The following is a 14,706-nucleotide window of genomic DNA, read 5'->3' on the forward strand; positions in this document are numbered from 1 at the left end:
TCCGGCTGTCTGGGTCACAGGGGCGGAGCCTGGACTCTGCGGAGGCGGGGCCAATCAGGGAAGCGCCCGCTTTCAGGGGCCGAGGCCTGGGCACGCCCAAGGGGCGGGGCTTGCCTGGGGGCTTGGGAGGGGCGGGGGGCGGTGGTTTCTGGGTGGTTCTCCGCCGGCCGGGGAAGCGCTTCCTGCGGGGTCCTGGGCAGGCGGCTGTGCTGGCTGGCTTAGAGAGCCAACATGGGACACAGCCTCATTGGACGAGAGCCATCATGTAATAGGTAATAATTACGCACCCAAAGTGCTACTTTAACATAAAAATATGGAAAAGTGGTGTTTATTTGAAATGAGATATTATTTTGTGCTATTTACTTTTTTGTTACATAAATGCTGTTTGAACAAAACAGTAGCAATGTGTATTGTATATAGTACATTTTTGTTTCTTTGTTTTTTTTTTTTAAAAGATTTTATTTTTTTCCTTTTTCTCCCCAAAGCCTCCCAGTTCATAGTTGTGTATTCTTCATTGTGGGTCCTTTTAGTTGTGGCATGTGGGACGCCGCCTCAGCGTGGTTTGATGAGCAGTGCCATGTCCATGCCCAGGATTCGAACCAACGAAACACTGGGCCGCCTGCAGCGGAGCGCGCGAACTTAACCACTCGGCCACGGGGCCAGCCCCTGTTTCTTTGTTTTTTGACTCAGCAATTTGAACTAATTTTTAAACTTTTTATTGGATATTTGAATTTTGTAGGCTATATTGTTGCATATTCTTAAGATACATAAGTAAGACTTTGAAAAAGGAGAACATAAATGCAATAGGACTTAGATATACTATAATAAAAATGACGATGACATTGCTTTCTGTCCCATTACACAGTAGGATATTTTTATTTACAGTTTTCTTTTCCAATAATACTTCTCTGAAGGGACTGCAACCTTTAGGACATCCTTTTCTTTTATGAAATGATAAAACTAACTCAAAGGAGCATTTATCAAGTAATTATCAAGCCCACAATTACTCTGATTCTTGGTGTCATTCCAAGCTAAATATCCTCTCAACTAGAAGCTTTCAGTATGGATTTTACTTACTAGTAACAACAGGCTTTTTTGACTTGTAGGAATTAATTTCTAGCTCTCCAAATTAGATTTGTTTTGCAGACCAGCTATTTGTCAATCAGGTCTTTGCATCTATAAATTCATCATATGCCAAAATGTGTCCAAAATGTTCATTATTTTTGAACACTGTGAAGCACATTGGATGTCATCATAAGTTAAACCTCCCTTTTTCAAGGACAATGGTTTTAAAACATAGAGGTAATTTGAAGTTGTGAAATCAAAGTTGAATTACAAATAGTTACATTTTTAGGCAAGAAACTGAGAACATACTGTTTAATTTGACTGCCCCTTTCTGGTGACATTTTGAATTCAGAAGCAGTCTTATTTTAAAACAGGAGTCATTTTTCATGGTATGAGTTTTTGTCATAACTTCAAACAGTTTAGGGGCAGTTAGTTCATCCTTGTCTGGCCTCCTTATGGCCTCTTCAAAGATCACCAAAGAGTTTTGGAGAAACAGCATGTCAATTTCTGCTTGACTGTAATTGTTTTCTCCATTTGAATCTTCAATGCCAAATTAGAGGAGGGCATTTTTCTTTTCTCACACTTTGAAAATATGATTTTATGGCCGGCCAACTTAAAAAAACTCTTGTATTAGAGTAGTTTTAGGTTCAAGCAAAAGTGCAGTGAGAGAAAAGTACAGTGATTTCCTATATATCTCCTGCCCCCATGCATTTATACCCTCCCTGGTTATCAGCTTCTCCCGCCAGAGTGGTACATTGTTACCAAAAAAAGAAAACCCCAAAAAACAAACCAAGTCATTGTCTGTAGTTCACCCCTGGGTCACTCTTGGTATTGTACATTCTGTGGGTTTGGACAGATAAATAATGACATGTATCCATTATTATGGTCTCAAACAGAGTAGTTTTACTGCCCTAAAAATCCTCTGTGCTCTTCCTGCCCCCAACCCCTGGCAACCACTGATCTTTTTACAATCTCCATAGCATTGCCTTTTCCAGCGTATCATACAGTTGGAATCATACAGTATGTAGCCATTTCAGATTGGCTTCCTTCACTTAGCAATGCATTTAAGGTTCCTCTGTGTCTTTTCATGGCTTGATAGCTCATTTCTTTTTAGCACCAAATAATATTCTGTTATCTGAATGTACCACAGTTTATTTTTCCATTCACCTACTGAAGGACATCTTGGTTGCTTTCAAGTTTTGGCAATTATGAATAAAGCTGCTATAAACATCCTTGTGCGGGTTTTTAATTTTTTAATGGTGACATGATAACATACATTTCTTTCTTTCCTTCCTTTTTTTAATTCATGTTTTCCAGTTTTATTGAGATATAATTGACATATAACATTGTGTAAGTTTAAGGTGTACAACATGATGATTTAATACACGTGTGTATTGTGTAATGATTACCACAGGAAAGTTAGTTAACACCTCCATCACCTCACATAGTTACCTTTTTTTGTGGTGAGAATGTTTAAGATCTACTCTCTTAGCAAACTTCAAGTATACGAAACGGTATTACTAATTGCAGTCACCGTGCTGTACATTACATCCCCAGGACCTTTGTAACCTTTGACCAACATGTCTCTATTTATCTCACCCCTCAGTTCGTGGCAACCCCCTTCTGCTCTCTATGAGTTCCATGTTTTTAGATTTCGCATGTAAGTGCGGTCACATAGTGTTTGTCTTTCTGTGTCTGACTTCTTTCACTAAGCATAATGCCCTCAAAGTCCATCATGTTTTCACAAATGGCAGGATTTCCTTCTTTCATATGGCTGTAAATCTGTCATCCATCTATCTATCTATCTATCCATCCATCCTCATCTCACATTTTCTTTATTTGTTCATTGGTAGATGAACATTTAGGTTGTTTCAATGTCTTGGCTATTGTGAATAATGCTGCAGTAAACATGGGAGTGCAGACATCTCTTTAAGATACTCATTTCATTTCCTTAGAGATAGTGATTTCTTTTGCTTTGGATATATAACCAAAAGTATGATTGCTGGATCATATGCTAGTTTTATTTTTAATTTTTTGAGGAACCTCCATACTGTTTCCCATAGTGACTGTACCAATTTACATTCCCACCAACAGAGTGCAAGGGTTCAATTTTCTCCACATGCTCACCAGCATTTCCTATCTCTTGCCTTTTTATTTATTTATTTAATTTTTCATTGCGGTAACATTGGCTTATAACATTATATAAATTTCAGGTGTACATCATTATATATTTTTGATTTCTGTGTAGATTACATCATGTTCACCACCCAAAGATTAATTACCTTCCATCACCACACACATGTGCCTAGCCACCCCTTTCACCCTACTCCCTTCTCCCTTCCCCTCCAGTAATCACCAATCCAATCTCTGTTTCTATGTGTGTGTTTGTCGTTGTTTTTGTCTTCTACTTATGAGTGAGATCATACGGTATTTGACTTTCTCCCTCTATTTCACTTAGCATGATACCTTCAAAGTCCATCCATGTTGTCACAAATGGCTGGATTTCATCCTTTCTTATGATTGAGTAGTATTCCATTGTGTATACATACCGCATCTTCTTTATCTGTTCGTCCCTTGATGGACACCTAGTTTACTTCCAAGTCTTGGCTCTTGTGAATAATGCTACAGTGAACATAGGGGTGCGTGTATCTTTATGCATTCGAGTTTTCATGTTCTTTGTAAAAATACCCAGCAGTGGAATAGCTGGATCATATGGTAGATCTATTCTTAATTTTCTGAGGAATCTCCATACTGTTTTCCATGGTGGCTGCACCAGTTTGCACTCCCACCAACAGTGTATGATGGTTCCCTTCTCTCCACACCCTCTCCAACACTTATTGTTTCCTGTCTTGTTAATTATAGCCATTCTGTCTTGTCTTTTTGATGATAGCCATTCTAGCAGGTATGAGGTGCTATCTCATTCTAATTTTGATTTGCATTTCCCTGATGATTAGTGATGTTGAGCACCTTTTTGTTTACCTGTTGGCCATTTTCATGTCTTCTTTGGAAAAATGTTCAGATCCTCTGCTCATTTTTTAATTGAATTGTTTACATTTTATTACTATTGAGTTGTATGAGTTCTTTTCATATTTTGGATATTAACCCCTTATCATACATATGGTTTGCAAATATTTTCTCCCATTCTGTAGGTTGCCTTTTTATTTTGTTGATGGTTTCTTTTGCTGTACAGAAGCTTTTTAGTTTGGTGTAGTCCCACTTATTAATTTTTGCTTTTGTTGCTTATGCTTTGGTGTCATATTCAGGAAATCACTGCCAAGACCAATGTCAAGGAGCATATTATCTATGTTTTCTTCTAAAATTTTTATGGTTTCAGGTTTTATGTTTAAGTCCTTAATCCATTTCGAGTTAATTTTTGTGAGTAGTGTAAGAAGTGGGTCCAAACTCATTCTTTTGCATGTGGATATCCGTGTGGATTTCCCAACACCGTTTATTGAAGAGACTATCCTTGCCCCATTCGTGACTCCCTTGTCAAGTATTAATTGACCACGTATGCATGAGTTTGTTTCTGGGCTCTTGATTCTGTTCCATTGGTCTGTGTCTGTTTTTATGCCAGTACTATACTGTTTCGATTACTATAGTTTTGTAAGATAGTTTTAAATCAGGAAGTGTGATGCCTCCAGCTTTGTTTTTTCTCAAGATTGCCTTGGCTATTTGGAGTCTTTTGTGGTTCCATACAAGTTTTAGGATTGTTTTTCTATTTCTGTGAAAAATACCATTGGGGATTGCACTGAATCTATAGATGGCTTTGGGTAGTATGACATTTTAACAATATTAACTCTTCCGATCTGTGAACACAGGATATCCTTCCATTTGTTTTTGTCTTCTTCAATTTCTCTTATCAATGTGTTATGGTTTTCAGTGTATAGATCTTTCACTTCCTTGGTTAAATTTATAATTAAGGCGTTTTATTGTGTTTGATGCTATTGTGAATGGGATTGTTCCTTATTTCTTTCTCAGATAGTTCTCTATTGGTGTATAGAAATGCAACTGATTTTGTATGTTGATTTTGTGTCCTGAAACTTTACTGAATTTTTTTGTGGAGTCTTTAGGATTTTCTATGAAAAGATCATATCATCAGCAAACATGACAAATTGACATCTTCCTTTCGAATTTGGATGCCTCTTTCTTTCTTTCTTTCTCTTCCTTCCTTCCTCCCTCCCTCCCTTCCCTCCCTCCCTTCCCTCCCTTCCCTCCCTCCCATTCTTCCCTCCCTCCCTTCCTTCCTTCCTTTCTTTCATTCCTTCTTTCTTTATTGCCCTGAGCTAACATCTGTTGCCAATCTTCCTCTTTTTGCTTGAGGAAGGTTGTCGCTGAGCTAACATCTGTGCCAACCTTCTTGTATTTTATGTGGCATGCTGCCATGGCATGGTTTGACGAGTGGTGCTAGGTCCACGCCTGGGATCCGAACCTGCAAACCCTGGGCTGCTGAAGCGGAGTGCACAAACTTAACCACTACACCATTGGGATGTCCCTGTTATTTCTTTTTCATGCCTGATTCCTCTGGCTAGGACTTCACTATTTGAATAGAAGTAGTGAGGGTAGGCCCTCTTGTCTTGTTCCTGATCTTAGTGGGAAAACTTTCGACCTTTCACCACTGAGTATGCTGTTAGCTGTGGGTTTGTTATATATGGCTTTTATTATGTTGACGTATGTTCTTTCTATACCTACGTTTTGGAGAGCTTTTATCATGAAAGTATGTTGAATTTTGTCAAATGCTTTTCTGCATCTATTGAGATGATCATATGATTTTTGTATTTCATTCAATTAGAGGTGTGCCTCATTTTTTTTTTCTTTTGAGGAAGATTAGCCCTGAGCTAACTGCTGTCAATCCTCCTCTTTTTGCTGAGGAAGACTGGCCCTGAGCTAACATCCATGCCCATCTTCTACTTTATATGTGGGACGCCTACCACAGCATGGCATGCCAAGTGGTACCATGTCTGCACCCGGGATCTGAACTGGTGAACCCCGGGCCGCCAAAGCAGAACGTTCACACTTAACCGCTGTGCCACCAGGATGGCCCCCCAGGCATACCTCGTTTTGTTGCACCTTGCTTTATTGCACTTTGCAGATATTGTTTTTTACAAGACCCTCCACCAGTAAAAAGATTGGACTGCTGAAGGGTCAGATGATGACTAGCAATTTTAGCAGTAAGAATTTAATTAATTAATTAAATGTATGTTTTTTTTAAAAGGCATATTGCTATTGCACACTTAATAGACTACAATATAGTGTAAACAAAACTTTTATACGTGTTGGGAAACCAAAAAATTCATGTGACTCACTCTGTTGCAGTATTCACTTTATTGTGGTGGTCTGATACTGGACCCACAGTATCTCTGAGATAGGCCTGTAATATAGTGTACCACATGTAGTGATTTGCATATCTTGAACCATCTTTGCATCCCAGGATGAATCTTGCTTGATCATGGTGTGTGATCCTTCTAATGTACTGTTGAATTTGGTTTGCTAATATTTTGCTGAGAAATTTTACATCTATAATCATTAGGAATACTGGCCTATAATTTTCTTTTTTGTAGTGTCCTTATCTAGCTTTAGTAATGGGGCAATGCTGGCCTTGTAAAATGAATTTGGGAGTGTTCCCTACTCTTCAATCTTTTGGGTAAAATTGAGAAGACTTGGTGTTAGTTTTTCTTTAAATGTTTGGTGGAATTCACTTATGAAGCCACCTGGTCCTGGAGTTTTCTTTGTTGGAAGGTTTTTGAGTACTGATTCAAACTCCTTGTCGTAGGTCTATTCAGATTTTCTACTTCTCCTGATTCAGACCTTTTAGGTTGTATGTTCCTAGAAATTTATCTGTTTCTACTAGGTTGTTCAATTTGTTGGTGTATTATAGTTTATACTAGTCTCTAATGATCCTTTGTATATCTGTGGTATCTGTTGTAATGTCTTTCATTTATAGTTTTATTTATTTGAATCCTCTTTTTTCCTTGGAAGGTATAGCTTAAGATTTGTCAGTTTTGTTTGTGTTTTCAAAAATAGAGCTCTTAGTTTTGTTTATCTTTTTTATTCTCTGTTTCATTTATTTCTTCTGTGATCTTTGTTATTTTTTTCCTTCTGCTAATTTGGGCTTAGTTTGTTCTTTTACTAGTTCCTTGAGGTGTAAAGTTAGGTTGTTTGTTTGAGATCTTTCTTTTTTCTTAATGTAGGCACTTATCGCTGTGTGGTGTAAGTGCCTGACATTAAGCTTTCTGATTGTAGCTTTAGTGCCTGACATTGTTTATTATTTATTTTTTATTTTATTGAGATTGTAATAGTTTATAGCATTGTGAAATTTTGGTTGTACATTATTATTTGGCATCACCATATATGTGAGCCCCTTTATCGCTTATGCCCACCCTCTAACTCCCTTCCACTCTGGCAACCACTTATCTGTTCTGTTTGTCCATGTGTTTGTTTATTTTCCATATATGAGTGAAATCATACCATGTTTGTCTTTCTCTATCTGGCTTATTTCACTTAACTTAATACCTTCAAGGTCCATCCATATTGTTGCAAATGAGACAATTTTGTCTTTTTTTATGGCCGAGTAGTATTCCATTGTGTATATGTACCACATCTTCTTTATCCATTCATCAGTTGATGGGCACTTGGGTTGCTTCCACCTCATGACTATTGTGAATAATGCTGTGGTGAACGTAGGGGTGGGTAAGTCTCTTTGAATTGTTGATTTCCTGTCCTTTGGATAAATACCCAGTAGTTGGATAGCTGGGTCATGTGATATTTCTATTTTTAATTTTTTGAGAAATCTCCTTATTGTTTTCCATAGTGGCTGCACCAGTTTGCATTTCCACCAGCAGTTTTTGAGGGTTCCCTTCTCTCCACATCCTCTCCAACATTTGTTGTTTTTTGTCATGGTAAGTATAGCCATTCTAATAGGTGTAAGGTGATATCTCGTAGTTTTGATTTGTATTTCCCTAATGATTACTGATGTTGAACATCTTTTCATGTGCCTCTTGGCCATTTTTCTTTGGAAAAATGTCTGTTCATATCCTCTGCCCATTCTTTGATCAGGTTGTTTGTTTTTTTCTTGTTGAGTTGTATGAGTTCTTTATATATTTTGGAAATTAACCTCTTGTCTGATATATGATTTGCAAATATTTTCTCCTAGTTGGTGGGTTGTCTTTTCATTTTGTTCATTGTTTCCTTTGCTTTGCAGAAGCTCCTTAGTCTGATATAGTCCCCTTTGTTTATTTCTCCTTTTGTTTCCTTTGCCTGAGTAGACATGGTGTTTGAAAAGATCCTTCTAAGACTGATGTCAAAGAATGCACTGCTTATATTTTCTTCTAGGCGAATTATGGTTTCACATTTTACCTTCAGGTCTTTAATCCGTTTTGAGTTATTTTTTGTATATGCTGAAAGATAGTGCTCTACTTTTACTCCCTGCATGTGGCTATCCAGTTTTCCCAGTACTGTTTATTGAAGAGACTTTCCTTTCTCCATTGTATGTTCTTGGCTCCTTTGTCGAAGATTAGCTGTGTGTAGATCTGTGGTTTTATTTCTGGACTTTCAGTTCTGTTCCATTGATCTGTGTGTCTGTTTTTGTACCAGTACCATGCTGTTTTGATTACTATAGCTCTGTAGTATCAAAGTCAGAGATTGTGATGCCTCAAGCTTTGTTCTTTTTTCTCAAGATTGCTTTAGCCATTTGGGGTCTTTTCTTGTTGCATATGAATTTTAGGATCCTATGTTCTGTTTCCTTGAAGAATGTCAATTGCTTTAGCTATTTGGGGTCTTTTCTTGTTTCATATGAATTTTAGGATCCTTTGTTCTGTTTCCTTGAAGAATGTCATTGGGATTCTGATTGGGATTGCAGTGAATCTATAGATAGCTTTAGGTAATATGGACATTTTAATTATATTTATTCTTCCAGTCCATGAACATGGACTATCTTTCCATTTCTTTATGTCATAATCAATTTGTTTCAATAATGTCTTACAGTTTTCCTTGTATAGGTCTTTCACCTCCTTGGTTAAATTTATTCCTAAATATTTTATTCTTTTTGTTGTGATTGTAAATGGGATTGTATTCTTGACTTCTCTTTCTGTTAGTTCATTGTTATAGTATAGAAATGCAACTGATTTTTGTAAGTTGATTTTGTACCCTGCAACTTTGCTGTAGTTGTTGATTATTTCTAATAGTTCTGATGCATTCTTTAGGGTTTTCTATATATAAAGTCATGTTGTCTGCAAACAGTGAAAGTTTTACTTCTTCATTACCAATTTGGATACCTTTTATTTCCTTTTCTTGCTTAATTGCTCTGGCCAAAACCTCCAGTACTATGTTGAATAAGACTGATAAGAGTGGGCATCCTTGTCTTGTTCCTGTTCTCAGATAGATTGTTTTCAGCTTTTGTTTTGGGAGGTTTTTGATTACTGTTTCAATCTCTTTACTTGTGATTGGTCTATTCAGATTCTCTATTTCTTCTTAGTTCAGTTTTGGGATGTTGTATGAGTCTAAAATTTATCCACTTTTTCTAGATTGTCCTATTTGTTGGCATATAGTTTTTCATAGTATCCTCTTATAGTCCGTTGTATTTCTGTGGTATCCATTGTAATTTTTCCCTTTTCATTTCTAATTTTACTTATTTGAGCCTTCTCTCTTTTTATCTTAGTGAGCCTGGCTAAGAGTTGGTCAATTTTGTTTATCTTCTCAAAGAACCAGCTTTTAGTTTCATTGATCCTTTCTACCATTTTTTGGGTCTCTATTTCATTTATTTCTTCTCTAATTTTTATTATTTGCCTCCTCCTGCTGACTTTGGGCTTTGTTCTTTTTCTAGTTCTCTTATATGTAGTTTAAGATTGCTTATTTGTGATTTTTCTTGTTTGTTAAGGTGGGCCTGTGTTGCTATGAATTTCCCTCTTAGGACTGCTTTTGCTGCCTCCTATATGAATTGATATGGTGTATTTTCATTTTCATTTATCTTCAGATATTTTTTGATTTCTACTTTAGTTTCCTCAATGATCCATTTGTTATTCAGTAGCATGTTGTTTAGTCTCCATGTATTTGACTTTCCCAACTTTTTTTTTGTAGTTGATTTCAGTGGCACAGCATTCTTGTTGCAAGGATGCTTCATATGATTTCAATCTTAAATTTATTGAGGCTTACCTTGTTTCTCAGTAGATGATCTATCTTTAGAATGTTCCATGTGCACTTAAGAAGAATGTGTATTCTGCTTTTTTTGGGAGGAGTGTTTTGGATATATCTATAAATCCATCTGGTCTAATTTTTTGCTTAGTTCCACTATTTCCCTGTTAACCTTTTGTCTGGGTGATCTACCTATTGATGCAAGTGGGGTGTTGAGGTCCTCCACTATTATTGTGTTACTGTTAATTCCTCCCTTTAGCTCTGTTAATAGTTTCTTTATGTACTTTGGTGCATCTTTGTTGGGTGCATATATATTTGTAAGTGTTTTGTCCTCTTGGTGGAGTGTCCCTTTTATCATTATATACTGCCCCTCTTTGTTTCTCATTGCCTTTTTTTTTTTTTTTACCTTGAAGTCTACTTTGATATAATTATGGCAACACCTGCTTTCTTTTGCTTGCCATTTGCTTGGAGTATTGTCTTCCATCCCTTCACTGTGAGCCTGTGTTTGTCTTTAGAGCTTAGATGTGTTTCCTGGAGGCATCGTATTGTTGGGTGTTGTTTCATAATCCATCCAGCCAGTCTGTGTCTTTTGATTGGAGAATTCATCCATTTAAGTTTAGAGTGATTATTGATATATGAGGGCTTAATAGTGCCATTTTATCTCTTGTTTTCTGGTTGTTCTGGATTTCCCCTGTTTCTCATCCCATGTATTTCTGACTGCCAGTTCAGTTTGGTGGTTCTCTATGATGTTTTTCTCAGTTTTCTCTTTATTTATCATTTGTGTCTGTGTTCTGATTTTTTGTTTAGTGGTTACTGTGAGGTTTTTATAAATGATCTTGTAGATGAGATAGTCTCTTTTCTGATAGCCTCTTATTTCCTTAGTCTAAGCAGGTTCCATTCCTTTCTTCTTCCCCATCTAAGTTATTGTTGTCACAACTTATTCCGTTTTGTGTTTTGAGTTTGTGATTAACATGAAGTAATTATAGTTATTTTTGATGTTTTCCTTCCCTTTATCTTTAATGTTATAATTGTTAGCTAACCTGTTCTGATAGAGAGCTTCAGTTTTCTGATTTTGTCTGTCTATTTATCTGCTTGCTCAGGGCTTTGTAAACCCCCTGTTTTTTTTCTGGTATGAGGGCGTTCTTGATTATTTCTTGTGGCTGGGTGGAGGGTGGTCTTTTGGTGATGAACTCCCTCAGCTTTTGGTTATCTGGGAAGGTTTTTATTTCTCCATCATATCTGAAGGATGTTTGTGCTGGATAGGATAGTCTTGGCTGAAAATTTTTGTCTTTTAGAATTTTGAATATATTATCCCATTCTCTCTTAGCCTGTAGGGTTTCTGCTGAGAAATCCTCTGAAAGACTGATAGTGGTTCTTTTGTAGGTTATTTTCTTCTGCCTTGTTGCCCTTAATATTTTCTTTGTCATTGACTTTTGCTGGTTTTACTAATATATGCCTTGAAGAAAGTCTTTTCACATTGATGTAGTTAGGAGTTCTATTTGCTTCATTTACATATAATTCCAGCTCCTTCCCCAGGTTTGTGAAGTTCTCAGCTATTATTTCTTTGAACAATCTCTCTGTTCCCTTCTCTCTCTTTTCACCCTCTGGAAAACCTATAATCCTTGTGTTATAATTTCCTAATTGAGTTGGATATTTCTCAGAGAATTTCTTAATTCCTTTTTAGAGTTAGTTCTCTCTCCTCCTCCGTCTGAAGCATTTCAATATATCTGTCCTCTAAATTACTAATTCTGCCCTCCATAATGTCAGCTCTGTTATTTAAAGACTCCAGATTTTTCTTTGTCTCATTCATTGTGTTTTTCATCTCCAACATTTCTGATTGTTTTTTTTTTTAATGGTATCAATCTCTTTTGTGAAGAATTCCCTCTGTTCATTAATTTTATTCCTGAGCTCATTGAACAGTCTTTCTGAATTTTTTGTACTTTATTGAGTTTCTTTATGATAACGATTTTGAATTCTCTGTCATTTAGATTGTAAATTCATGTGAGTCAGGATTTATTTCTGGGTACTTGTCATTTTCCTTCTTGTCTGGAGTATTAATATACCTCTGCATACTATTTGATGGCATGGACTTATGCCGTTGCGTAGTGGTAGTATCTGGTTGCAGATTTCACCGGTTGCTACTTGGGGGATGGGCAGGAGCTGTGTATTCTGAGCCTGCCGTGATCCCTGGCAGCTGTACCTGTCTGTTGGAAGCCATACCAACAGGACCCATCTGCTTTTTCCCTCTGGCTGCCATTGCCTTACACATGTAGATGTGCAGGCACTCTGGTGGGGGTCCCCTGCTCTGGCCAACCAGCTGAGCTGGTGTGCCAGGCAGAAGGGAAGGAGGGTTGCTTTCTTTTGTGTCCATGATCCTGTGTGCCCCCACTCTGCACTGCTGTCTGACCTCCTGGGCTGCTCAGCTTGGTGAAGACACCCCTGTGATTTCTTTGCCTCCTCAGTGTGGAGCATTCTCAGAGTGGCAGGAAGGCCACTCTGAGAGTGAAGGCGTTCCTGCAGAGGTCTTCCCTTTCCCCTCCTCCTCTCAGAGTCACATGCTGCCATGTGAGGTCCCATGCCCTAGATTGCTGCCATTCAGGAGGGAGAGGAGATCCCCTTACCTCTTTCCACTGCCTCCTGGGAGGTCCAGCACCTTCACCTTCAGATATATGACTGCATGGATCTCTCAGACATCTGCTATGTTGTGTATATGTCCTCTGTTGGTTTATGAATGTCTTTTTCATTATATCTTATGGGGGAAAGACTAAGGGAAGAGCTCACTCTGCCATCATGCTGACGTCACCCATGATATTAAGTTTTTGATACTGAGGCATCCATTTCAAAAGACATCCATCCTGAATAAGCATCTTACCAGCTGTCTTACACTGCTACTAGCAAAATGACCAGATAAGGAACTAGGTTGCCCCCACCCATGAAGTTCTCTCTTTCAGAAAGCGCTGGGTTACTTAAATAACTGACTATTTGAGTGACCCCACTTCTTCTTTCCTGTACCCTTATTCCTGCTCTTATGCTGCAAATTAGCCAATAAAGAGTGAACTCATGAGACTCTAGACATTCCATTCTCAGACCCTAAGAATGGTAGAGCCCCAGGTCTGTGTGCACTTTCTCCCTCTACATGCAGACTCACTGTGTGGCCCTCATGTGTGCTGTGTGTGCTCCAGGACCTGTGAGTAATAAATCTTGTTCCTCAAAGTTCCCTGATGGTTGTTGCTGAAGTATGTCCTATTGTTATCATAAGAACCACGAAGGCTGGTCCAGCTGCAACATTGGCTCTGGTTGAGGAATGTCTCTGGGGGCTCATTAAGAGTTACATGACCAAGGTGAGTGCTGAGGCATACCTCGCTGGGAGCATCACCATCAATAGACTGGGAGCTAGCACGCTAGAAACTTCCTTCTTAACACTGCTTTTGCTGTATCCCGTAAGTTTTGTTATGTTGTGTTTTCATTTTTGTTTGTTTCAAGATACTTTTGGATTTCCCTTTTGATTTCTTCCTTGATCCATTGGTTGTTCAGGAGTGTGTTGAATTTCCACATATTTGTGAATTTTCCAGTTTTTTTCCTCTTACCAATTTCTATTTTCATTCCACTGTGGTCAGAAAAGATATTTGGTATGATTTGAATCTTTTCAAATTTGCTGTGATTTGTTTTGTGACATAATGGTGATCTATCCTGGAGAATGCTCCATGAATATTTGAGAAGAATGTATTTTCTGCTGCTGTGTCATGGAATGTTCTGTGTATGTCTTATAGGTCCATTTGGCCTAAAGTATAGTTCAGGTTATGATTGTGCATCCAGTTTTGATCTGTGGGTTTTTTCTCAATGCCAAACAATTCTCAGACACCAGATGGGTGTCCTACAAGTTAACTCAATTCTGACACTATTTACCTGGAGACAGCATCAGATCCCTCAGGTAAAGGGCTCAGTCCTACAAGACTGCACCCCCCCACCCCCCACCTTCAGATCCTAGAAGCACCTCCTGAGTCTCCTAGCTGGATGGGACCAGGCCCCTCTTCTAGAATGAGACTTAGAAATATTTTTGAGGAGTGCCTCCCACTAGGCCCCATGTAGGACTGCAGCTGGGGCCAGGGGTACCCTCTTGGGCTTCTCTTGCTGGCCTGAGCTGATCCCCACTGTGGAAGGAGACAGAAGAACTTTTGAGAGGGCTCATCTGGTGACTGGGCCCGCAAGTTACCCTCCTTGGGCCTCCGTGTCTGGTCTGAGCTGGTCCAGGTCTCAGGAGGTAGACCAAGAAAACTTTTCAGGACGTGCTCCCAATGACCAGGACTCATGAGGGACCAAGACCAGACTCTGGGTGCCCTTCATGGCACTCCCTGGCTGGCCTGTGCCAGTGTGCCCACTCCAGAGGGTGGAAATAAAGGAAGACCACCCAAATGAGAAGAACAGAGCCTGCTTATTCAGAGCATGCTAGAGCAAGGGGGGCAGCCACCATCCTTGCATTTGGCAGAGACTCAAAGGCAGGCAGGAGAGAGGGAG

The 14,706-nt window shown here is 38.6% G+C and overlaps 1 long non-coding RNA gene across 2 annotated transcripts in view; it reads left to right on the forward strand.

The window, feature by feature from the left end:
- The first annotated feature begins 112 nt into the window (after positions 1-112).
- The window catches only part of LOC123286717 (uncharacterized), a 105,975-nt gene continuing 91,381 nt past the window's right edge, over positions 113-14,706 (forward strand). Inside the window, exons 1-2 of one of the 2 annotated variants that reach the window (XR_011506427.1) lie at positions 161-272; positions 7,874-7,961. This is a non-coding gene — a long non-coding RNA (uncharacterized lncRNA). Of the gene's footprint in view, positions 273-7,873; positions 7,962-14,706 lie in introns of both variants that reach the window. The other variant, XR_011506428.1, reaches the window with a different exon arrangement.

Source organism: Equus asinus, chromosome 10 (assembly GCF_041296235.1).
Source record: "Equus asinus isolate D_3611 breed Donkey chromosome 10, EquAss-T2T_v2, whole genome shotgun sequence".
NCBI classification, from domain to species: domain Eukaryota; kingdom Metazoa; phylum Chordata; class Mammalia; order Perissodactyla; family Equidae; genus Equus; species Equus asinus.